The sequence below is a fragment of the Oncorhynchus mykiss genome, chromosome Y (genome assembly GCF_013265735.2).
Source record: "Oncorhynchus mykiss isolate Arlee chromosome Y, USDA_OmykA_1.1, whole genome shotgun sequence".
NCBI classification, from domain to species: Eukaryota; Metazoa; Chordata; class Actinopteri; order Salmoniformes; family Salmonidae; genus Oncorhynchus; species Oncorhynchus mykiss.
Window position 1 is genome coordinate 14,281,999 of NC_048593.1, and position 27,043 is coordinate 14,309,041.

The following is a 27,043-nucleotide window of genomic DNA, read 5'->3' on the forward strand; positions in this document are numbered from 1 at the left end:
TTACAGCTGTAATCGCAGCAAAAGGTGGCGCTACAAAGTATTAACTTAAGGGGGCTGAATAATTTTGCACGCCCAATTTTTCAGTTTTTGATTTGTTAAAAAAGTTTGAAATATCCAATAAATGTCGTTCCACTTCATGATTGTGTCCCACTTGTTGTTGATTCTTCACAAAAAAATACAATTTTATATCTTTATGTTTGAAGCCTGAAATGTGGCAAAAGGTTGCAAAGTTCAAGGGGGCCGAATACTTTCGCAAGGCACTGTATTTAGGTAGCCTGTTATGTGTTGGGTTTTGTGGGTGGTTGTCTTCTGTCTTTGTGTCTATGCACCAGATAGGACTTTTTGATTTGTCACATTTGTTGTTTTGGTATTTTGTAGTGTTCACGTTTATTGTCTTTTATTAAACATGTTGAACACTAACCACGCTGCGCTTTGGTCCGATCCTTCGTCCACAGAAGAAAGCCGTTACAGTTGATGTCTTCACTATTTTTCTCCCTTGAATGAGTAGGTGTGTCCAAACTTTTGACTGGTACTATATGTTGTCAACGTCAGTTTATGGTCAATATTATCAAAGGCTGCAATGAAATATGACAGTACAGCCTCCACAATCTTCTTATCAATTTATTTAAACCAATCACCAGTCATTTGTATCAGTGCAGTACTATAAGCATGCTAAAACTCTCTTGTTAATTTGTTTAGCATTGTATTTGGTTTTTACAATAGTTTTCAAATAGTCCAATAGTTTGCTAAGAGCTAGATGATACAGTAGGTCTGCTGTTAGAACCAGTACATTTTTACCACTCATGGGTAGCGGAAAGACTTTGGCTTTCCCCCAGGCGTGAGGACAAAGGGCTCAGATTAAATATATGACAGGAGTGGCTATAGAGTCAGCTACTATCCCCAGTCGCTTTCCATCTAAGTTGTAAACGCCAAGAGGTTTGTCATTATTGATCGATAACAATCATTTTTCCACCTCCCACACTAACTTCACAAAATGTAGTTGCTTTATTTCATTATTTGTTTTTTTTATGCACGAGTACGATGGCTCACTGTTCATTGTTGGCATTTCGTGCCTAAGTTTGCCCACTTTTCCAATAAAGCAATCATTCAAATAATTCTCCACATCAAATGGTTTTGTGATTAATAAGTTGAATTTGCCTTTCTGTCCATAATTGATGGAGCCTTATGGATTGTCTTTATGGGTGTAAGAGGTGCAATCAAAGAGTGAACTTCGTCTTTAAATAATAGTCTTATTGTTGCTATTGAAAAAGGAAGAGGAGCCAGCTAATCACCAGGCTGCACAGATGTTGAGTACCAGCAATACTCAAGCCAGTGTGTCCAGACATGGTCAGGCACTGTGAATAGAACATTAGTCAAGGTAGTGATCGTTGAGTAAAGAGGATGACATAATCAGCATCCACTCATTTACAAGTAGAATACACACATCCGTTACTTGCAGGTGCAGGGTACAAAAAGAAAAGTAATGAAAGAAAGACAGATGTCTGCACACTGTTGAATTTTCCACAGTTTTATTGAGAGCAATGTTTTTGACCCAGAGGTCCTCATCAGGCTTTAATCAGCATTTGATGCTGATTAGGTCCAAATTATTTATTAGAAGAATCAGGAATTCATTTCAGTGCTGCATAGCCCACAGGGATAACTTTAATTAAAGTAGTATAATCATTCTAATGGTTCTGTTCCAGTTTCTCGTTCCGGTCATTTCTTGATGTCTAACTCTGCCACTGACTGTTTTCCTCCTCATCCATTGCTGCCATATGTTCATAACGCTGACGTCTTTTCAGGGCACAATGTTATCTAAGCCTAATGTTTTAACAGTGTTTTCGTCTCCTGTGTGTCTCATCCTAACGTCTTCGACTACTCTGGAACAGGCAACACTGCCACCACTGAGAGTAGAAGTAGCAGCAGGTAGCCTAGCGGTTAAGAGCATTGAGCCATTAACCGAAAGGTCGCTGTTTCGAATCACTGAGCCTATTAGGTGAACAATTGGTTTATGTGCCCTTGAGCAAGGCATTTAGCCCTAATTGCTCATGTAGCTGCGATTCCTCACCACAGATTGGCAGAATCCTTTTTTTCCCTTTAACGAGTCTGACGCGAACGATATACTGCTTTCTCGGGAACAGGCCCAGATCCCTGTGATTTGCATGAAGAGGAGGTGGAGAAAAAGGAGCCAAAGGGCGGGCTGCCTTCTGAGAATTCGTAGGCAATCGAATAAACCCCCACTTCCTTCCATTCTGCTAGCAAACGTGCAATCTTTCGACAATAAAAATCGAGGACCTACACGCATGATTAAACTACCAACTGGACATTCAAAACTGTAATGTCTTATGCTTCACGGAGTCATGGTTGAACAACGACACTATCAACATACAGCTGGTTGGTTATATGCTGTACCGACAGAATAGAACCGTGGCGTCTGGTAAGACAATTTAAGGACTATTTATTTTTGTAAGTAACAGCTGGAGCAAGATATCTAAGGAAGTCTCGGGCTATTGCTCACCTGAGGTAGGGTATCTCATGATAAGCTGTAGACCACGCTATCTACTTAGAGTGTTTTCATCTGTATTTTTCATAGTTGTTTACATACCACCACAGTCAGAGGCTGGCACTAAGACAACATTGAATGAGCTGTATTCCGCCATACGCAAACAAGAAAACGCTCTGGAATATGTTCCTGGGATTCTTCCGATGGCATTGAGGAGTACACCACATCATTCATTGGCTTCATCAATAAGTCGTACTCACGGTAACCGTACGTACATACCCCAACCATAAACCATGGATTACAGGAAACATCCGCGCTGAGCTAAAGGGTAGAGCTGCCTCTTTCAAGGAGCAGGACTCTAACCCGGAATCTTACAAGAAATCCCGCTATGCACTCCGACAAACCATCAAACAGGCAAAGCGCCAACACAGGACTAAGATCAAATTGTACTACAGTGACACGAGCTGACCAGATGAGCTAAACTACTTCTATACTCGCTTCGAGGCAAATAACACTGAAACATTCATAAGAGCACCAGCTGTTCCGGAAGACTACGTGATCACGCTCTCGAAAGCAGATGTGAGTAAAACTATCAGGACGTGTACTGCGAGCCAACTGGCAAGTGTCTTCACTGACATTTTTAACAACTCCCTGTCCGAGTCTGTAATACCAACATGTTTTAAGCAGACCACCAGAGTGCCTGTGCCCAAGAACATGTAACCTGCCTAAATGACTACCGACCCGTAGCACTCACGTCTGTAGCCATGAAGTGCTTTGAAAGGCTGATCATGGCTCACATCAACACTATTATCCCAGAAACACTAGACCCACTCCAATTTGCATACCGCCCCAAAAGATCCACAGATGATGCAATATTGCACTCCACACTGCCCTTTCCCACCTGGACAAAAGGAACACCTATGTGAGAATGCTATCCCACCCTCCCCCCACACACACTTTAATAACTCTACCTACATGTACATATTACCTCAACTAAGCAGTGCCTCCGCACATTGACTCTGTACCGGTACCACCCCGTCTATAGTCTCGCTATTGTTATTATTACTTGTTACTTTATTTCTTATTCTTATCCATATTTTTTTAAACTGTATTGTTGGTTAGGGCCTCATAAGTAAGCATTTCACTGTAAGGTATTGTTGGTTATTGTTGGTTAGGGCCACATAAGTAAGCAAGTTGTATTCCGCGCATGTGGCTAATACAATTTGATTTGATTTGAGTTTGAACTCACTCTGGATAAGAGTATCTGTTAAAATGTAAGTAGTTTTGTGATTTTTTTCCTTTATCTAACTAGGCAAGTCAGTTAAGAACAAATTCTTAATTTCAACGGCCTTGTTCAGGGGTAGAACGGCAGATTTTTACCTTGTCAGCTCGGGGATTTGATCTTGCAACCTTTCGGTTACTAGTCCAATGCACTAACCACTAGGCTACCTGCCACCCCATTTGTGTCTCAACACGTTGGAGAAGTAACTTCTGATTATAGGATTTGCTCAAGTAGGGAATAAAATGTATCTAGTTATATATGCTTTTAGGGCTCGATTCAATTAGTATCGTGGAAATTCAGCACTATATCACAATAACAATTTGAAGGTAATTTCCGAGAAGAGCCGACATATGCAATGTTTACCGTGAATGCAGTCTCGACGAATGGGGGAAAACTGCCTTTAAATTTCAACTGCGCTATACTGTAGCGCTGAGCTTCAGCGGTACAGATTGAATCGAGCCCTTAGAAAATCATTGGGCCTTTGTCTTATGATCAACAGCTTAGAGGGACAGCGACCAGAGATGATAATGCATAATAATAATGCAATACTCTATCAACATTCATGATAGAAATCATCAATGAGTTTGATTAGCAACAAATACTTTCGGCTGTTCGATAATTGGAATATTGGGATTCTGATCAAAATGCTAAGTGGCACTGGTTTCACTATGGCGATATGGCCTGACAGATGTTGATGTTCTGTATGGTGTGAAACAGGAAGCATGTGAGACAGTCTGTAATGGATAGACCCAAAAGTCTTGAATGAATTATCTCTTTTACAGTTTACGTCAATGGTAGAGGGAGCCGCTGCTAACAAGTCCTAATATTTATTTCATTTAAACCCTCCCTTCCAGACGTATTTGTTATCAAAAGCCCTGAGGAGAGGCTGTTATGGTCTCACACATGAAACAGTTTTATATATAGAGAGAGAAATCCTTGTTTTCAGTTTAGGATTGGATAGGTGTTAGTGTTGGCACTAGTTCTGGATTGCCCAATAGCTTTCCTCTTTCATGCTGTCGTAAATCAGCAAGCCAATGATTAGCTTTCTCCGGATGGCTCCAAGGCAGCTCTGTTAGAAACAGGATCAAAGAACCCCAGGAAGCTGTTCATTTCAACTCTATTTCAACCTCTGATCTGGGAACTGTTTAAAAAAACAACCAATATTTACGACACTTTTTACACAGGCTATACTTGATATATATCTTAAACTCGCTCCTTCCTACAGTGGCATGTATTCATGGATGCCAAGGGAAGCCAGGCTTCCACAAAAAAATTACCAAGAAAAAAATAAAAATACAGAAAACGTTTTGAATTGTTACATCTCGTTGTGTTGTTGTTGTCACGTTCTGACCTTAGTTCCTTTGTTTTGTCTTTGTTTTAGTATGGTCAGGGCGTGAGGGGGTGGGCAGTCTGTTTGTTTTTCCAAGTTGGTTTCTGTGTTCGACCTAGTATGGTTCTCAATCAGAGGCAGGTGTCGTTAGTTGTCACTGATTGAGAATCATACTTAGGTAGCCTTTTTCCACCTGTGTTGCGTGGGTGTTTATTTTCTGTTCTGTGTTTTGTTGCACCGTTCAGGACTGTTCGTTTGTCGTGTATTGTTTTTGCTTCAGTATTCATTCTTTATTAGATTACAGTGAATACTGACCACGCTGCACCTTGGTCCTCTCTTTCTCCCGACGACAACCGATACAGTTGTCCTCCGGTGGCTAGCTAGTTAAATTGGCCCTTTCCTAAATTAGCCATGAATGGAGATAGGGATTTGGACATGTGTTTTTACTTAATTACCTTGTTGACCATGCTGTATGTCATGTAATTGTTTGTTACATGCAATATGTTTTGTGGACTTCACTGGACAGATGTTGCTCTCTGGTTTTATAATGAAACAAATGTGTGGTTGATTTTATTCGGCCACTGTGTCTTCTTATTGTCTCGGGCCTGAGGCCTATATAGCACAGTGTTAAGGCATATGAACTAACAGGTTATAGAGCAGACAACCCAATTATCACAACATACTTAGGTTGTAATATGGCTATTTCCTGGATTGGCTTCCCTGGTAATTTTACCCACGCACCTCTGCTGCCTTCCTATCATAAACATTAATTTCTTTCTTCATTTTGGGTTGTGTTAGGGTTTTGATTGAACTGTTATGCAACCTTGAAATAAGTTGGGGACGATGAAGTCAATTCTCGCGATCATTTTGCGATGAGCCGTCCGTGTGTGAAAGGGAGTATGACTATTATGGCTATTCAAACTCTAAAACTATCTTCCTGCAAACAGAAAGCAGATAAGGTGGGTGGCCAGAACAATTCAATGTGTCTTTCTCTGGACAGGTCATTAAGAATTGATGTGGTTCCATGCCTTTGAGGATATAAGCTACTTTAAAGACATGCATTGTAGCACACAGTCAATTAACTGTACATTTCCTTTTTTTTACTTTGATGTTTTCAGATTGTTTTCTTGTTCCAGGTTAGAACACAACTCACTCCAAGGACACAGGGGAGAAGATGAGCTCATGCTACATCACTGCATTACCAGAAGTTACAAGAACAGGCTCCTCTTTTTAACAGTAGAACCTATTGTCACTCCAACCCATACTCTTATCATATTTCCCCAGAGAGGGTGGTTTCACCATGCTGTCAGTCAGTCCTCTTCAATTGCTGTCTGGAAAGAGAGAGAGAGACTAATTCTGACAGATATTTCCCCGTAGACTTCACACCCAGGCTTTTATCTCTGTGATGGACGCAGTCCTGAGGGGGATTAGTCACTGTCTGGTTGGCTGTAGTGAGCCTAGGCAGGGCGGCACTCAGCACTCACAAGCCCTGTTAAACTCAAACACTGCCATAACCAAGATAGGAGAGATGGAGACGCGTGGTGATGGAAGGAAACCGGGAGAATGTGTGCCAAAACAGGAATCACCCCGACTATTATGAATTGGTTTTGGTTCCTAAATAGAGACAGGCTGTTTGGCGGGGACTGGTTTTGTATTACAAATTACTGCACTGTACAAGTATCCCTCTTGGATACTGTACTGCTAAAATCACACTAATGTAGCTAGAAATGGCTTAATCAAGGATTTCAGTCTGCTCCATCCCTATTACGGGGCCTTTGCTAGAATTTGCACATGTTATCCAATCACAAATGTTACTTTTGTTCTACAATTTGACAATACCAATGACTATTTTTTACTACACAATTGTTCAGACAGAAGGGTAGCATTCAACCCTGACATCTATACAGTATGTCTGGAGGCACTGACCTCTTTCGTGCCACTGATTTGTGCGACCGACGTCTGATTGTCTGTATTGATTTTGGCGCCTTTGTTGGGGACTCCCTGCAGAGAGACAGATTGCCATTACAATAAGCTATTGAAATCATCCATTGCTGATTTGCATTGTCTGCAGAAGGATAAGTGTTAGCTATGCTGTCTGCAGCAGTCAGACATATGGGTTTCAGTTGACTCAGCCGATCGTCAAGCCTCTGTGTTGGATTGTGTTGGATTCAAAACTCTGTGAACTCTCATCTATGGCTGACAACGTTACGGTTTACAACATGGCTGCCGGACGTTTCATGAAGTGACACCAGGATACAGGAGGATATTTGGACTTTAGGATATACTTGTGACATGAGAGGGGCATCCCCTGCATCCCACTGGGAAGGAAGAAGGATGCTGTGACCTCAAGAGGCATGCAGTGTCTGTCTGGTCACGCTGGGGCCCTGCGGTGTAGACAGCTGTAGTGGCTCACTGGAGCTGAACGAGTTGAACTGCTTAGAGGTTTGTTTCAACATTTTTCATTACTGTACATATTGTTCTAAGCATGTTGTATGTGAATATGTATGTGAGCAAGCAATGCAAATGTGTATTCAAAATGTCAATGGGACAATCTACTGTTTTAGTCAGGATTAACATAACTGATTGATTGAAGGCCATATTTAAAGCTTTAAAGATTTAGATGTCTTTATTTTTGCTGAATAAAAAAGCACATTATGTCTAAATCAACAAGCCACAAATTGTGACGAAGTGCAAATCTGGTTCATGCTCATGACAAGAAGTAAGCACCTTATTTCTAATTTACGATGGGGGAAATGGTTAAGTTTTTCCAGGCGTGATATAGATCCAGGGAATAATGGATAGCCAGGGAGGCCGGAAATACCCGGCACAGTTATTTTTGATAGGATACTCCTCCCAGACCTAGCGGATTTACCTTAACTTCAGGCTCAAAGATTTAGACTTTATTCCAGTGTTGTGGCATAGATCTTTACAGATTTGACATCCAATCAAACTTTGGATGTCGAATCTGTAGTATTATTGACACCGGACCATTTTTCCCTTGAGGCACCCATTATTAGCCAGATAAAGATAATTGAACACAAAAAATACAAGTTAGACACGCCTACTGGGCTAAAAATGGACTAGCCCATCTGGCATTTGCCCGAAATGACAGATGGCCAGTCCGCCCATGATTGACACAATGATCATGGTGGATGGGGAAACATGGCTACTGAAAAGGTTATTTGTGACTCACTTTACAGGGACTGGAACAGAATTCAATATTAAAATACTTCAGATCAGTAATTAAAGGGCCAGAGGTTTTTACTGACAGTGTCATCTGACTATGAAAAATGCTGGGTCCTATAGCGTAGTTACTGTTTTTCTACTCTGGTCACTTGGCCTGGAAAAACATATGTCCCTATTACTGCCTTGTTAGTGAATTATTCGTGGAGCTAGGCAGGCTGGACTAAAATTGTGCAATCACAAAGAGACAGTGAATTCACATGTAATATTTCAAATGAAGACCTCATGTGGCAGCCAAATTCATGTAACTGTCAGTGTACAAGCAAAACCTCGTTGTTCTGGCAGACTACTACGAAATATGTCTGTGATTCAGATTACAAAAAGCTTATTTCATCCTTCATAATTATATGTCCCTTATCGGACATTGAATGTGTTGTTCTCACTATGTTTTTAGTGTCAATAATAATTTATCAACGACAAGGTGAAAAGTAGGTGACCCAGTCAAGTGTTTCCCCAGCTTTTGTCAGACAGGATTGTTGAGGTAAAGCCAGAACGGCAGCTGGCAGGTTTGTGAAGTCGTCCGCCTGGCCATCTGTCAGGCTGGCTGGCTGGGGGACAAAATGATAAAGACAGGAGCCACTTGCTCTAGACAAAGATGGACGCTAACTACCACCAGAGAAGTGTGTCTTTGACAAAGACTGACACGGGTTAGAGGTCACTGGACGGTTGCCTACAGACCTCTCAGTAGTCTAGACTAATACACATCTTTAACTCAGTGATGGAGAAAAATACAAGTAGGTTGGGTAAAACGTTACGTTTAGGTACAGTACCATCTATAAAGGATTTATAACCAGGTTTAAGTATACTTCTGGAAAGCACTCAATGGAGTTGGCTTGATATAGCCTGCCAGATTTGACTCATCTCTGTAAGAGAGGGAAACCATTTGGAGGTAATAGAATACACCAAAATTCTCTGCACATTTGCTGTGCGTGTTCACTCCGAGGGCATTTAAGTGAGGAGGATAAACCATGAGCTAGACCTTCATAAATGTTCCACCTCCCGCTGGTCTCCACATCTAAGGGCCGATGGTGCAGTTACCATAGAGACACCAGATTGTTTTGGTTGGTTTTGGTTAGGCTTCCTTCTTTACGAGCGGTGGCTTCTCTGCTTTGTCATCAGATTTTTCCCTCTCCCTCCTAAAGCAACAAGAGGACCCATTTCTATTGTCCATTCAGCGTCTTGGTTATTGCAATGGAAAGTGCTTCATTGCAATTAAACACTACTTACACCCATTGGAATAATTGCCTCTTATCAAATCCATTATGTTCAACTGCCTCAATAACCATACCAAAACAGTGAATATGTATGTTCAGAAAAAATGGGTTACGTTTATTGGTTTGAAACTCTGTGGACTCCAATAATTCTGTCTGAAATCTCAGTTTAATTGTCCATTTAGTTGGATGTAGTGGAGAATGTCTCACCTTGAAACAACGTGCCCGAAATACTGAGAGGGATGAGTCACTTCATGAACTAAAGATAGTTTCCTCTGTTATCCAATCAAATCCTTGTTTTGGCATGATTTCACTCTGCATGATGTAATAACACCAGAATCGGTTCAAGCTGTCTTTCCTCGGAATGACCCACAGTATAGCAGCCTTTTAGCTACAATTTGGAATAATCTAACTTGTCAGTATACTTATTCTTGAACTCAGCCTTTCACGCAGGCTACATCTTGCATTGATGTCAGTTTGAGTTCTCAAACAGGATTCAGCCTAATCTTTTGTAACTCAAACCATCTTTTGACCATATTACATTCATTGTCTCTTGCCCTGGTGTGTACGCTTAAGAGCATTCTGCTGGCAAGATTTCAATAAAGTGTGCACCGTGCCAGAGGACAATGACCCCTGTGTCTTTTCTTTTGAACCCTTTACACACATGGCAATTGACCTATTTGAAATGTTTCTTACAGAAGAAATATGAAACGCATATGCATAAGCATGGTATCAATTGAAAGGAAACAGATTGGTTTATAGCATGTTACTGTACAGCCACGGCGTTCCAATTGTGTCGCTTATCAGTGCCCAAGTCTACCATTCTCAACACAGGTTATCACAGGTTATCACTATGGCAGCAGCCTCCCAGAACAATGGATGATAAGATAAGATAAGATAAATAGATAAATTTGATAGATTTGATAGATAGATAATAATAATAGATAATAGATCATTTAAAACACAATAATACAGCCACACTTTTAAAATAATTGAGGATGACAAAAAAGCATACTTCGGATTACAGAACTAATAATACTTTTTAACCTGTATAGTGCTTTTTAAAGAATCTCACATAAAAAAGTAAAACAACAAACAAAAAAAATGTAAATGATGGAGATTGAAAGTCACGGTGGGTCGGTGATGAAGTTGAGGCAGTCTGGGTTGGAAAGGCAGTGTGGGTTCAGTGGAGAGGGCATTGACGGGACAGCTAAGGAGAAACAAAGACAATCTGAAAAAAAAACAGCTCTTTACCACAACCTGGTTCTCTGAATGGCCAGTCACTCCTTTGGAGCCTCGTCTCTGGTACTGGTCCTCCATTGCCAGGAATGTCTTATCCACCTGGGCGATGCCACGGTTCTGGAAACGTGCATGAAAAGCCACCACATCTTGGCAGTGGTTAGGAGCATTCCCTGAACTGTCTCCGCAACCTCTGGACACAGCAAAACATATAAACGGTAAAGGGCTACCTTATCATTTCTGCTTTTAACTTCTCTGGGATTGTTGAAATTTAAATGTCAGGAAAATGGACATTGTATATTGTAACAATGGCAACCATTAATGGCGAATACCCTAATGTAATACTTTAAAAAAATATATATAAAAAAAAAAAAAACAGATCGTTGGCATGTTTGTACTTCCGAGTGACATGAACTTGATTATGGTTTGGTGAAAGAAAAGCATCAATATGGAGAACAATATCTCTCCCCACACCACAGATAAAGTTACTAGAAATAGTGATTAGGTTTCACTTCTCAAGCCACAGCCCAGGAATGCTCCTGCATGTCTGCTTTGCTCGTTACACAATTTAATCAAACCAGGAATGCATGAAAAGATGAATTACAGGGTAAAAGTGTTGTTTGTCTCAGAGGCCTTATTGTCTACTGTGATTTCTTCCATAATCCCCTCTCCTCATGATTAAGTGGCTAAGGATGTCTGATTGACATAATGATGTATTCATCTCCTCCTCAGAGACAGGTGAATAGGCAGCCATTTCCCCAACTAGCAAAGGCTTCCCTCAGAAATACAAGATTAGATGACAGCATAACACCAAACTGAGAGGCATCCATTCCATGCATAACTACACTCCATGCGGTGCTGGAAGAAAGAAAAGCACTGTGAACAACGGTATGCCACTGGTTAGGTCAAAGGTTAGAATGAGGTAGGAAGTTAAGAGCGATTGGCTCCTGGGTCTGTCAAACAGGACTACGGCTGTTACGGTGACTGTATTACAGCCACACCGGCAATCACGAGTCATGATGGCTGTCAAATTCCACTTGACTGTTTAGTCATGGTAATTAGGCTTCTCCAAGCTCTGATGCTGCAGCTGGTCATTAGTAGCCTACCTAGCTGCCGGGTACTCATCACTATATACTCTCTAATCACTCATGTTGCAGAACATTTCTATGGGATATGCAATTGCGTGAGAAAACAGAGTTTTGATGGCCTCTGTTAAAAAGGGGAGGCTTGGCCTATTATACTGAACAAAAAATGCAACATGCAACAATTTGAAAGATTTTACTGAGTTACAGTTCATATAAGGAAATCAGTGAATTAAAATAAACAAATTAGGCCCTAATCTATGGATTTCACATGACTGGGCAGTGGTGCAGCCATATGTGTGCCTGGGAGGGCATAGGCCCACCCACTGGGGAGTCAGACCCCAGCCAATCAGAATGAGTTTTCCCCCTCAAAAGGGCTTTATTACAGACAGAAATACTCCTCAGCACCAGCATCTCTGGTGGAAATTCCTGCAGTCAGCATGCCAATTGTACGCTCCCTCAAAATTTGAGACATCTGTGGCATTATGTTGTGTGACAATACTGCACATTTTAAAGTGGCCTTTTATTGTCCCCGGCACAAGGTGCACCTGTGTAATGACCATTCTGTTTAATCCGCTTCTTGATATGCCACACGTGTCAGGTGGATGGATTATCTTGGCAAAGGAGAAATGTTCACTATCAGGGATGTAAACCAATTTGTGTGTATGGAAAATGTCCTTTTTTCCAGCTCATGAAACATGGGATCAAGACTTTACATAATGCATTTATATTTTGTTTAGTGTGTATTAATTTTCAACTTTCCTAATATTAAGCACATTGCTTCTCTTTTCAACAGGAGTATAGCCTACCTGGCTGGCATGAAAATGAACCATGGGAAAAGCATCCTCCATTTGATGTTTAAGTGCATTGATGACATGTATTTTTCCCACTTCCCCTGTTTCGAGACAGGTGAATGATAATGCGTCATTCTAAATCAAAACAAATTTCACACATATATTATTTAGTATATTTTTGAAGACAAGATTAAATCAAGAATAGTCTGATGGGCGAATAATATATTATCACTTGTGAATGATGCCCAGCTTATGTGCAGTAAGGTAAGAAACAGGGCATGCCTTTTTTTGGGCAACTTTTTCAAATCATAGTCATGTAGCCCAGCCCATAGACCTATGTGTTTTGGTAAGGTTTGTGTCAGAACTAAAGTGGCCAAATAATCTGCTTTTACAACAGGTAACCTAACCTAGCCTAACTGGCATACAGCATGGGAGTTTCAAGTTTGAAGAAGAACATTTTCAACTTAAAAATGCACCTCTATACTAAAAGCATTACATGCATAATCACATTTGCGGTCACTTTTGAGAACTGTGTTTTCCTGCTAACTGATTGCATTTTGGAACCTTTATAGCCTACCTCCGTGTGCGCATTGCTGTGCTTATAATGTGAAGAAATAGCCTAATAGTTTATCAACATTTTAAGCTAAACGTTGTGATCTACTGCATCATTGCCATTAAAAAAAATTGATGCTAGTGGTTGTCTTAATTTTGGATCTATCGCATCCCACAACTATCCCAGACTATGTTTGGAATATACTTTTTTTGCACAGTATAGGTCAACCTTTGTACTATGGGGGATAGTAGATTGACATAGGCTAGTGCTTTTGTTATTCGTTAGGCCTACTCATCTTGTTGACTGACAAAAGTAAATGTGGACATTTCTTCCAAGATCTTCAGAATTCGATAAGGATGCGCGCAGTTGCGTCCCTGATGTGTCTGTCTTCACTTGTAGCCTATGAGAAGGACCCCGTGTCGGGCATTGGCTAATAAGAATTGAGATATCTGAGAGAGCAATGTGAGTGAGAGGTGCATTGAAGCACGCAGCCGGGATAATTATTATTATTATTTTCAGCCCAAGGGCACAACGGCCACTGGCCGCAAAAGGCATGTATTTTTTAAGGTGCATTACAGCCACACAAAGGGGATGCCGCCGGGAAATTCAAGGTATTAATTGTGAATGTGAGACTAAGTGTGTGAAGCCTGTGCAAAAAAAAGCAAAGCAGAGCTCATGCCTTTCCTGCAATTGTTTTCAAATCATCATTAGTTGCATCATGCAACTTTAGAATGTATTAAAAATCTAAACATATAGCCCAACGTTTGTATCGCAACAAAGTTGCATAAATAACTCTAAATAAACATATAGGAGGACCTGTTTCTTTGTTGACACAGAATAGCCACAAGTGCATAGTCCCTCAAATCGTTTGGAGAAAATATCCTTTTGTCACGCCCTGACCTTAGAGAGACGTTTTATTTCTCTATTTGGTTAGGTCAGGGTGTGATGTGGGGTGGGCATTCTATGTTTTGTTTTCTATGTTTCTTTATTTCTATGTTTTGGCCGGGTATGGTTCTCAATCACGGACAGCTGATTGGGAATCATATTTAGGTAGCCCTTTTTCCCTCCTTTCAGTGTGGGTATTTAACTTTGTTAGAGGCATCATAGCCCTGTTAAGCTTCACTGTCGTTTTGTAATGTTTATTGTTTTTGTTGGCGACATTCTAATAAAAAGGAATACGTACGCTCACCACCCTGCACCTTGGTCCAGTTCTTACGACGCCCGTGACAGAACTATCCACGACCAAGGGACAAAGCAGCGTGGCCAGGAGGAGCAGGGATCCTGGGTCCGGGAGAAGAGAGAATGGAGTACATCTTGGACATGGGAGGAGGTCATGGCAGGTGACAAGACCCTGCCATGGAAACAGGCTGAAGTAGCGAGGGAGGAACGACTTCGCTACCAGGAGTCACAGCAACGGAGCAGGCACGAATTGGGGGGGGAACACGAGGAGATTGGCTGAGTCAGGTTGGAGACCTGAGCCAACTCCCCGTGCTCACCGGAGGGAGCGTCGTACTGGTCAGGCACCGTGTTATGCGGTGGAGCGAACGGTGTCTCCAGTGAGCTCTCATAGCCCGGTGCAATATATTCCAGCTCCCCGCATTGGCTGGGCTAGAGTGGGCATCCAGCCAGGATGGATGGTGCCGGCTCAGCGCATCTGGCTTCCAGTGTATCTGGCCTCTTCGGTCCAGTATATCCTGCGCCGGCTCTACGCACAGTGTCTCCAGTGCGCTCTCACAGCCCAGTGCGTCCTGTGCCAACCCCCTGCAGTTGCCGGGCTAGGGTGAGCATCCAGCCAGGACGGGTTGTGCCAGCTCTGCTCTCCAGACCTCCAGTGCGTCTCCACGGTCCAGTGAGGATCCATGGCACGAAGCCTCCAGTGAGGATCCATGGCACGAAGCCTCCAGTGAGGATCCATGGCACGAAGCCTCCAGTGATGATTCATGGCACGAAGCCTCCAGTGATGATTCATGGCACGAAGCCTCCAGTGATGATCCATGGCACGAAGCCTCCAGTGATGATCCATGGCACGAAGGCTCCAGTGATGATTCATGTTAAGAAGCCTCCAGTGATGATCCATGGCACGAAGCCTCCAGTGATGATCCATGGCACGAAGCCTTCAGTGAGGAGTCATGGCATGAAGCCTCCAGCGACGGCCTCCAGTCCGGAGCCTCCAGCGACGGCCTGCAGTCCGGAGCCTCCAGCGGTGGCCTCCAGTCCAGGACCCGCAGTGAGGGTGCCCAGTCCGGGTCCCGCAGTGAGGGTGCCCAGTCCGGGGCCCGCAACGAGGGTGCCCAGTCCGGGGCCCGCAACGAGGGTGCCCAGTCCGGGGCCCGCAACGAGGGTGCCCAGTCCGGGGCCCGCAACGAGGGTGCCCAGTCCGGGCCCAGCAACGAGGGTGCCCAGTCCGGGCCCAGCAACGAGGGTGCCCAGTCCAGGCCCAGCAACGAGGGTGCCCAGTCCGGGCCCAGCAACGAGGGTCCCCAGTTCGGGCCCAGCAACGAGGGTCCCCAGTCCGAGGCCCAGCAACGAGGGTCCCCAGTCCGAGGCCCGCAACGAGGGTCCCCAGTCCGAGGCCCGCAACGAGGGTCCCCAGTCCGAGGCCCGCAACGAGGGTCCCCAGTCCGAGGCCCGCAACGAGGGTCCCCAGTCCGAGGCCCGCAACGAGGGTCCCCAGTCCGAGGCCCGCAACGAGGGTCCCCAGTCCGAGGCCCGCAACGAGGGTCCCCAGTCCGATGCCCGCAACGAGGGTCCCCAGTCCGAGGCCCGCAACGAGGGTGCCCAGTCCGGGCCCAGCAACGAGGGTGCCCAGTCCGGGCCCAGCAACGAGGGTGCCCAGTTCGGGCCCAGCAACGAGGGTGCCCAGTTCGGGCCCAGCAACGAGGGTGCCCAGTTCGGGCCCAGCAACGAGGGTGCCCAGTTCGGGCCCAGCAACGAGGGTGCCCAGTTCGGGCCCAGCAACGAGGGTCCCCAGTTCGGGCCCAGCAACGAGGGTCCCCAGTCCGAGGCCCGCAACGAGGGTCCCCAGTCCGAGGCCCGCAACGAGGGTCCCCAGTCCGAGGCCCGCAACGAGGGTCCCCAGTCCGAGGCCCGCAACGAGGGTCCCCAGTCCGAGGCCCGCAACGAGGGTCCCCAGTCCGAGGCCCGCAACGAGGGTCCCCAGTCTGAGGTCGGCGACGAGGGGTCCCACACCAGAGGCGCCACCAAAGAGGGGTGAGCCAGAGGTGGAGCGGGGTCCAAGTCCTGCACCAGATCTGCCACCGCAGATAGATGCCCACCCAGACCCTCCCCTATAGGTTCAGGTTTTGCGGCCGGAGTCCTGTCACGCCCTGACCTTAGAGAGCCGTTTTATTTCTCTATTTGGTTAGGTCAGGGAGTGATGTGGGGTGGGCATTCTATGTTTTGTTTTCTATGTTTCTATGTTTTGGCCGGGTATGGTTTTCAATCAGGGACAGCTGTCTATTGTTGTCTCTGATTGGGAATCATACTTAGGTAGCCCTTTTTCCCTCCTTTCAGTGTGGGTAGTTAACTTTGTTAGAGGCATCATAGCCCTGTTAAGCTTCAAGGTCGTTTTGTATTGTTTTTGTTGGCGACATTCTAATAAAAAGGAATATGTACGCTGACCACGCTGCACCTTTGTCCATTTCTTACAACGCCCGTGACACCTTTCTATTTTTTTCAGTTATGTTCAATTGTATTCTTCATACTATAAAGTAATGCCACATAATTCTAAGCAAACCTTGTCTGCTAAATGAACTAGTGTAGCCCACAGCCATATGGCATAGCCAGATTATGGCCTAATTTAAGGACAACTGAGAGTATTCTGTTCTTCTGAAATAGATTACGTTGTTTTCATATCATGTTTCTTTAGAGCAGTCTAAAATAAATAATGGATTTATTCTGATGTTGTTGGCTATATTACATGGTTTTATTAGACTTTTTAAAATGTAGATTTTCCAAAGGTCTTACATCAGTGGCTTGTCGACTACGCGTGGCAGCCAGGAGATGCTAAATGTGTTTATGTTAATTAACGGACAATTACCATGAGACCGGCAATTATTTGCTTGACAATCACCGGCAGACAGAATTTCATGACTGCCACAGCCCTAGTCAAGACATCTCCACTTGACATCCCACGATTGGACCTGATCTGGGTTCCGAAGGTAAAGCAGAAATCAAGTGTTTTCTGGCATCTCTCAAAAATATGTGTTACTGATAGAGGGGGGAGAGGAAATGTGAGGATATAGGTTATTCTGACAGACTGGATAGAGAGGCAGAGGGAGCTTAGTAGTCTTGGAAACAGGTCTGCTCTACCTCACTATATCTTTCTCAAGGATATAATGTACAGATGCATATAGATAGCAATATATAAGATCTTTGAATTTAGCATGTACAGTATATCAATGCAAATAGTAGGCTACCTCATAGAGATTCATGGCAATGGTTTAATTTGCAGGGTAAAGGTTCCATGACACAACTTTCATTGGCTTGTTTTGCAGAGCCACCATTCACATCTACTCTGCTGACTCCACAGATAAGACCCACCTCCTAGGATGCTCTGTTTTGTACAGACTACACTTATGACCTGTGGCCTATTCAGAAGACTGATCAGATATAAATGTATTATTTAGAACAGATATGATTGTCCGTCAGGTATCACATTGTCAGTATTCATAGAATTTATATTTGCAAAGTGTGTGTTCCACTGCGATGACTGGTGCCTGTACCTTTTTCTCTCCTCACCAGCCTGCTCTGCTCTGCTCTCAGTCACTTGGAGAATTCAGTGAGGAGGGAATACTGCCATGGGCACCCTGTGCCAGCAGGAGAGTGTGTGATGTGCCAGCTGTTTTTAATGTCACCGTTTGAGCTAGTTGGCCATGGTGAAGCTGAGGCACACCACGAGGACTGCAGGGCTGGTTACTCAGCAGGCTGACATCATCTCTGGAGAAGCCTCACTCGTGTTCGAGAGTGAAATGTGGAAAAGTGGGTTTGGTGCTCGCCGCAACGCATGATACGCAATATCCTGGTTCAGCTGCATTTCCTTCCTTTCAAAGCAGCATGGTTTGGCTCAGAGAAGTGTTAGCATTGAAAATTGTCAAGGTTTAATTGGATTATTTTTTTAAAGTTCTTTTAGGTTTAGCCGCTCATTCGAAAGTTATGGAAAAAGTAGGGGGACATTGAAATAGATACATTGAAAGTGTATCTCATTCCAACTCTAACCAACCTCTGAGATACAGTAGCTTAACAATGATGACATCACCATCCTCTCCGATGTATGGTGGTGCTGTTTAGACAACGGAGCAGCTATGGAGCGTGCGTAGTTGACAGGCCCCTGGATTTTGGACAGCTCTGTCAGAAAGAGCCCATTTTCTCCTGTCTCTCTAAAACAAAAGCCATGTCCTCTCCATAGTCCGTACATCCGCAGAAGCTGGGAGAACCTAAGTGACCTAGGAGGATTGAGTAGTAAAGTATTTGTAACACTGCTGACCCTGGTGCTCTTATGGCAATGGTTTAGAGGTTGACTATCTTGGACCAGATCTAATATCTTGGATCAGGTCTTTCTTGCAAAATATATGTCATCTCAAAGAGACTAACCTGGATAAATAAAAGTTAAATAGATATTAGAAAGAGTCAGAAGGGATTTGAGGAGAAGCTACCTCCCCCTGGACTGTTTTTTAAGATCCCATCCATCCCATCCAAGTAATTTTCCAATGGGGATACTGGACTGTTCATCATAGAACTGACAAAGCCAAATATTTCTAGTGCAAACCATATGTGACTTACCACCTGGATTTGGTTTTGTGAAATGTGAAAGTGTTTTTTACATTCGATAAAAGTGGAGACTCAGAGCTACAAAATGGTATATCATACACTGCATTTGAGGAACAATGAGAAAATAATTCTGCTTTGAAAGTTTATCAACTTGTAAACTAACTTTTAAGAAAATCTCTTTACAGCCATTCAGCATCGTTCAAACTCTCATAAACTTTAGCCCCAGCCAACTCGTTTCGCTCTCGGAGCGCACACTTGACGCTCTGGCAGATGATTTGTTTACCTCTGGATAACATGAAAACAGCTTAACCAGCTCTGCTTTCAACAATTTCATTACGCTTTTTTTGCAGACGCTTACTGACACCGGCCATATTCAATGGGTGTTGTACACACGTCACATAACGTTAACTAATGAGGCAGTCAGGTAACGTTAGCTAGTTAAACAACAATGAACAAAATGCCAACAATGCCACAGTGCTGGGAGCTAACCAACCAGGTTCAATGTTAACTAGCTAACATTAGACTCTAACTAGAAAAGCAAACTGTTCTGGGAAACAAATAATAAAGTCCTCTAGGGAGCCAGTCAGCTAAAGTTAGCTAGCTAGGTAAACAATGAACCTAGCTAGGTAAATAACATTTACGATCACACATGTCACGTAACGTTAGCTATCGAGCCAGCCAGCTAAAGTTAGCTAGTTAAACAACAATGAACAAAATGCCAACAATGCCCTGACTAGAAAAGCAAACAGCTATCGGAAAACAAATAATAACGTCAGCTAGGGAGCCAGCCAGCTAACGTTAGCTGGATTCCCCTAGGGCCCAGACACGGATCTAAGGCTGGTTTCTGTTTGTCTACCTAATGGTTACATTTAGAAACTGGGCAGGGTAAACTGATCCTAAACCTCTGCTTAAGGACAACCGTAGCCAGAAAACCAAGCGTGCCACTAATTAAAAGCTATTCCCAGGGGCACCATTTAATTACAACCCAAAAGGGGAGAAGAGATAAATTAGCCTTCATATGGTCTGTCAGACACCATATCAATTAAGTTCATAAAAAGGCTAACCAGACAGACAGGCAGGCGAATGAGTGTTAGTGGGGTTGGGAATATAGATTTTTAGGGGTACAAGCAGCTATGCTCGGAGAAAGCCTATTGTATTTGTTTGTGTTCATTATTTTCCTTCTTCCGCCAATTCAGGGAAAATGCTAATTGCTGTGAGATAATAACGCCTAAGAGGATGCAACCTTGCATGATGCTAAAGTGCCAAGGGCCAAACCCTCTCATGCAATGCCATGTCAATTAGCCATATGGTGGCTCGAACTGTCAAACCTGCTCCCGTTTCCCCTCTGCCCTTCATTACAAACACCTGTCACCATCATTATGCGCATCTGCGCTCATTGTACTCACCTGGACTCCTTCACGCTGTTGATTGCTCCCTCTATATCCGTCTGTTCCTCAGTTACGTTCTCCTTGTCAGCATTATTGTCATCATGTTGTTTTGTTCCCCTTGTCCAGATGCTGTTCTTGTTTTGTTTGATGTCCGTTTTCCATTAATTTTTTATTTATTTTACCTTTAACTAGGCAAGTCAGTTAACAAATTCTTATTTTCAATGATGGCCTAGGAACAGTGGGTTAACTGCCGTGTTCAGGGGCAGAACGACAGATTTGTACCTTGTCAGCTCGGGAATTTGATCTAGCAACCTGGCTCGAGGTTTCCTTTCCCCGGTTGGCTCGGTAGGCTCCCATCCCACTTCATGACTCGGCCGGCTCGTCGGGCTCCCACGCCTCAGCGGGCTCGTCGGGCTCCCACGCCTCAGCGGGCTCGTCGGGCTCCCACGCTTCAGACGGCTCGTCGGGCTCCCATGCCATGGCTAGCCCGTCAGACTCGCCCAGGTGGGACACCGGGTGGTGCCCCTGGGGGGGAGACTGTCATGCATGCTCCTGCTTCCCCTCTCTGGCGCTCAAGGGCTCTAGGCTGCCCTTCATTACGCACACCTGTCACCATCATTACACGCATCTGCGCTCATTGAACTCACCTGGACTCCTTCACGTTGTTGATTGCTCCCTCTATCTGTCTGTTCCTCACTTATGTTCCCCGTGTCAGCATTATTGTCATCACTCTGTTATTTTGTTTGATGTCAGTTTTCCATTAAATGTTCATTCCTGTACTTGCTTCCCATCTCCAGCGTCGGTCCTTACAATAACAAATAATTGAAGATGGAAACTTTGAAAGGTCTCGCCCCTCACCCCGTGAGACTTAAAGTCATGATATTCGATGCACCTCTCTTCACTTGGAACTTTGCCTCAAGGACCCAGAAGGTCCGCCAAGATAGATTTTCCACTATTTTTAATATGCTACTCTTAACTCAAAGACTGATGTGCACGCAACTTGATATAACATTTATTGGCAAAGGTCTCTCCTCAATATTTTCCAGCTTAGTATCTCAAACAACAGGGCCACTATGGACCAATGAACATTCACGTAGGCTGTAACAAAACTTGATACACGTAAAAAAAACTGTCAAGACTCAATATATACAAACACATTCAGATTGACCATATGGGGGCACTAACGGGCACATTTATTTTCTCCAGATTTGTTTGACTCAGAGTCATGGAATTTGGCACACTTGCTCTGGGAGGTGCATAGCCCCATAGTGGTACTGTTGGACAAGAGAAAACATTAATACAAGATCATTGGTGGCCATATTGTTTGAGCTAGAATCTGGGAAAATAGGCCTACCACCATCTTGTCATCAGCAAACTTGATGGTGTTGGAGTTGTGCATGGCCATACAGTCATGGGTGAACAGGGAGTACAGGAGGGGACTAAGCACACACCCATGTGGGGCCCACATGTTGAGGGTCAGCATGGGGGAGGTGATGTTGCCTGCCCTCACCACCTGAGGTCGGCCCATCAGGAAGTCCAGGAACCAGTTGCAGAGGGAGGTGTTCAGTCCCAGGGTCCCAAGCTTGGTGACTAGCTTGAAGGGGACTATGGTGTAGAACGCAGAACTGTAGTCATCGAACAGCATTCTTACATAGTTATTCCTCTTATCTAGGTGGGTGAGGGCAGTGTGGAGTGCAATTGAGATTGCATCGTCTATTTAAAAAACAAACATGTATTTAACCTTTATTTAACTAGGCAAGTCAGTTAAGAACAAACTCTTATTTACAATGACGGCCTACCTCGGCCAAACCCTAACCCGACGGCGCTGGGCCAATTGTGCGCCACCTATGGATCTGTTCGGGAAGTATGCAAATTGGAGTGGGTCTAGGGTGTCTGGGATGATGGAGTTGATGTTTGCCATAACCAGCCTTTCAAAGAACTTCATGATTGAGCCCAGAGCAGATGAGTCGAATTTGAAGCCCGAATAGAGGTTAGTAACTGCCGATCTGATGTTCAAAAGTTATTGTTGATCATAAGAAATGATAACGGATACATTTCGTGCAAAAGAAAGTTAAGATAAATGCCCAAAAAGTCACAAATATACTAAAGTTAGGTCGGAGCTCACAAGACGGCAGCCATACGGTAGCGTTTCCAAACGCTAATGCCCTGAAGGTAAAGAATGAATAACACAGTCACATTCAAGTGTGATCCCTATTGAAATGTCCAGTTTCTTGACTATTGGCCATTGTTATGGATTCCCTTTTGATGCCTTGTAGCTGACACAAGCAGAATCCAAGCTTACCCAAAGCACAGAGACAACATGGGGTTTTCCTCTGAGGAATCTTTTAGCTTTGGGCTCTGAACAAGACAAAGGATGGGTATTGTCCCCTTGAAAGTGTTGGACCGCTCCATCCACGTGGTTATATCCCACTAATTCCCCCAAGACAGGAAACGGTCAGCATGATCATAAGAAGAATGTGCCAACATGGTTGTCTTGTGGTACGCATTCAAGACTATTTGTTTTTAAATCGATGCACGGGACCATAATCCATCAATTGGGTGTCGATGACATTCATGTCCACTTGAATCTTACTATGACTTTATCTTTAATCTTTGTGGTGTTCTCTGCCACAATACAGTTCCCCACATTTAATAGCATCAGCAGTGTCTTTGTGGGTGACCTCACTGTATCCACATCTGCTTGTAAGAAGACGCATCTGGAATGAATGGTACAACACTGATATGGTACATTGCGGAACAGTGGTACAATGACTACATTTGAATGAACTTAAAACAAAACATACTGTATTGATCCATGGTGGCCGGAACATGCGTTCATCAGCTATTTTATTGTATATTCTGCATTGACTAACATCTGATCTACACATGAACCCATGCTGTGATGTCGGGTTTAAAGAAAATTACGATTCGGATTTACCCATTAACAATGCGAATTTAAAACTCCATTCAGCTTTTGAAGTATGGAAATGGTGAAGTTATTTGTCCATGGGTCATATTAATGATAGTATTTTCTGATATATACTACCGGTCAAAAGTTTTAAAAACACCTACTCATTCAAGGTTATTTTGTGTTTAAATTTTTTTTTTCCTACATTGTAGACAAATAATGAAGACATGGAAACTATGAAATAACACATATGGAATCATATAGTAACCAAAAAAGTGTTAAACAAATCAAAATATATTTTATATTTGTGATCGTCACCCTTTGCATTGATGACAGCTGTGCACGCTGTTGGCATTCTCTCATCCAGCTCCACCTGGAATGCTTTTCCAACAGTCTTGAATGAGTTCCCACATATACTGAGCACTTTTAGATGAAGGTCTGAATTATGGTGGTTTACAGCAGTGCTTCCCAAACAGTGGGTCGGGACCAGGTCTTGCCATATTATTTTGGCCAGGAGACTTTAAACCAATATAAATTCTGTCCTGAAACTTTGATTATTTGTTTTGTAACAAACACTAAATTCAAGAAGCTTCAGGGTGGGTTGCGGCACCATACCGTTTGGTTGTAACCACAAGTCTATGCAGCTCTCTAGTGTTCTCTGTTGTATAGGCAAGCCTCTCTGTATTCCATCCCAGGTTGCTCCAGGCCTGCTTAGTTAATACCATCCATCTGACATTTCCCTACACTGAGAGATGGCCAGCCTTCAGAGAAGGCTCCACAACATGGCTGTGGTTAGCAGCTACTCAGCACTTTTACGCTCGCAGCTGCAGAAACACTACTCGGAGACCTGGACATATGGATGGAAAATGTGTGGGAGTGAAAGACGGGACCTTCTCACTGAAGTGAGGTCTTTTACAAGGAGTTCCCAATCTTGCAGAGTACTGTACCACAGCAGCTAGGAGAAACTGTGGAGGTCTGCTGGAACGTTATGAAACACTGTCGGAAGTCTAATTGCACAAGACTCATGCATACTGTATGTGGAGAATTATGGTACACAGAGTTAGGCCTATCCTCGTGCCCCAAGCCGAGGACATTTGTTTAACTTCTTAAATTTAAGATCACAATGGAACGAAGAGGAATATTATTACTGCACCATGAACATCCAGAGAAGCATATGTTAGAACATACTGTAGAGGTTGTGAAAGGGCTAAACTCTGTGAAACAGGTCTTTTCATGTTATGGTAACAGGGTTATTTAGGTAGCATGAAAGATTGATTTGGGGGAATTTAATGGCGTTTAAGATGTCATACAATCGGGGAGAGGGTAAACATACTGTACACAAAGCGTGGGTAAAGGTTTTGCGCTTGTGTCTGTGGGAAAGGCCACTGGTAAATCATTTTATTCCAAACAATATTGTGTTAGCTGATTTGTATATGGCAAAGCTCCCTTGAATGCAAAATATGTAAATAGGACATATATCAAGTTAAGATAAACACAGAGTGCAGATGTATTTCTAGCTGTCAAAAGATGGCGAGGGAACATTGTTTCCGTAGACAGCAGGATAGACTTACAGTAGACTCCTGGGAATCATCATCATCTCGTCTGGGTCTAGGATGTTCAACACAAGAAGGTGCATGATTGTACAGCAGAGCGAATAATAAAAAGAGGAGATGAACACTTGAACACTTTAGCATATGAACACTTAATATACTTCACTTATACTTAAAAGTCTTTGTTCACCAGGGTGCTTGATTAGCAAATTCAGAGAGAAGTAAATGTGGTAAACATTAAGTGGTAGGAAACAGCACAGCTTGCGTGCTAGTAGGGGACCGAGGGAGGCATCACTCAACACAATCTATCACCTGCAAGATGTCCAACACCCGCAATTGCATGCAAAAAAAATCCTAGAAAAATGAAGCATTCTATGGCCAGATTTCTTTCTCTTGTTAATGGTCCCACACACACAAATGTGATGCACTGTAACCATGACTACAGCCAACTACTTCTGCTCATACCTTAAAAAGCACATTGTCACAGCGACGCCACGCCACATGTCACTGCAGCAGACAATCCAATTATATCAATTTGTCACACATGACACTGAGACAGTTCTTTACTTTGCCCCAAGGAGGTCTCTGCCCTCTGGCCATGTCTTAACACACTATCATATAACTAGGGTTATAGAATTCATCCATGTATTTTTGCACATCGGTCAAATTGAATCCAACTTATAACAGTTTCCTCACAGAACTTTGCTTCTCAAACAACAAAGATAATTTAGATAAGCAGTGAATACAGCTAAAATTGTTACATTTCTTCAGTTATACCCTCTCTGATTATGGCAATAAAATACGGTTGCAGAGTTTTATAGTATTGGGTTGGTACTTGTGATGAGATGTCACCAAGCCAATGGATGGCGCTGCTGTTGTGGTACTCTCTGTATCAATGAGCCAATTTAGGCATTACCTACTATGCACTTAAGGGAGCTGTATGCATGCTAACCAATGATGCTGAAGTAAATACATTCTTATGAACATTACCTTGCTCTGTATTGAATAATCAGTCCATAAAACATGTCAGAAGTCAGAACCAAATAGGTATGTCCTTGAATCAAAAGAATACACAGAGAAGAGCACTCTCTAGGAACAGACTTGCCCACTAGCTAGCCAGCTACGATGAAAGCAAAAAATATGGCTTACCTGTTAATTCCCGTACCGGAGCCTACCCACTGGGCTAAAACTGTTTGAATGCAATGACTTTCAATGAAAGTGAAAAAACTGATTGGATTTGCAAAAAGTCATCAACGTAAGGGAATTTCATATCTTTTTCATCTAACTTTTTAACCTAAATCCAATGACATGGTGACATTTTTGGTTGATTTCATGTGGAATTCACATTTGGTTGACAACTCAACCAAATGCAAATGTCACGAACCGGCTCGAAGTCCGTAACAAAAGGGAGACAACGTGGAGATAAGGAATAACAAAAATATATTTATTAACTGAATTAGCCTAAATACAATTAACAATGGTGTGTGTAGTCAGTAATCAGTAGTGTAAGTGAGTGGTTGCATGCATAGATGTGATAATGAGGGGTGTTGAAAGGTGCCAAAGCAAGCAAGTAAACAAACAAACAAACAAAATCTAACAGTGTGTCTGCATGGAGAGAGCCTCCTCAATGAATGGGGAAGAGCCCAGGTGTGTCCCGAGCCCAGGTGTGTCCCATTTCGCTGACGACCCTCCCGGCTCATTCCACCGACATCCTATTAAGGAAAACAAGAGCAAAGAGAGAGAATTCGGCAGACAGAGTGGGAGGGTCGTCAAACATATCAAAACTAGATGTTGATCTGATGTCTGTACCCAGAGGGTATGGACATGAAAGGTGACACATACAGTAACAACTGGAAAACAATTTAAGCACAAGGAGAAAACTATGAGATCGGTACCGGTCTCGACAACAAGGAGGCAGTAGTCCGCTTAGCAACTCTGCTAACAGTGATTGGAAAGGAATGCCACCTGTTAATGAGCATGCTCAGAGAACCGAACCTCACTCTGAACTAAGCCATAGACATGTTGTTCAAGTGAACAACCACAAATGCAAATCAAGAAAATTGGTGGAGGTGAACCAGAGACTGTACATTTTAACTACCGTGAGCAACTTTCAGAATCAAAAAGCCAAACATATGGTTGTGAACAGACAGAGTTTACAGGGGATACTAATACAAATAGAATGCCAAAAAAA

At 43.3% G+C, this 27,043-nt stretch overlaps 1 protein-coding gene across 2 annotated transcripts in view; it reads left to right on the forward strand.

The window, feature by feature from the left end:
• Nucleotides 1-7,213: 7,213 nt before the first annotated feature.
• The window catches only part of LOC110509691 (tenascin), a 107,597-nt gene continuing 87,767 nt past the window's right edge, over nucleotides 7,214-27,043 (forward strand). For both annotated transcript variants that reach the window (XM_036967369.1, XM_036967370.1), the window contains exon 1: nucleotides 7,214-7,557. The gene's annotated coding sequence lies outside the window, so the exon portion shown is untranslated. The remainder of the gene's footprint in view (nucleotides 7,558-27,043) is intronic.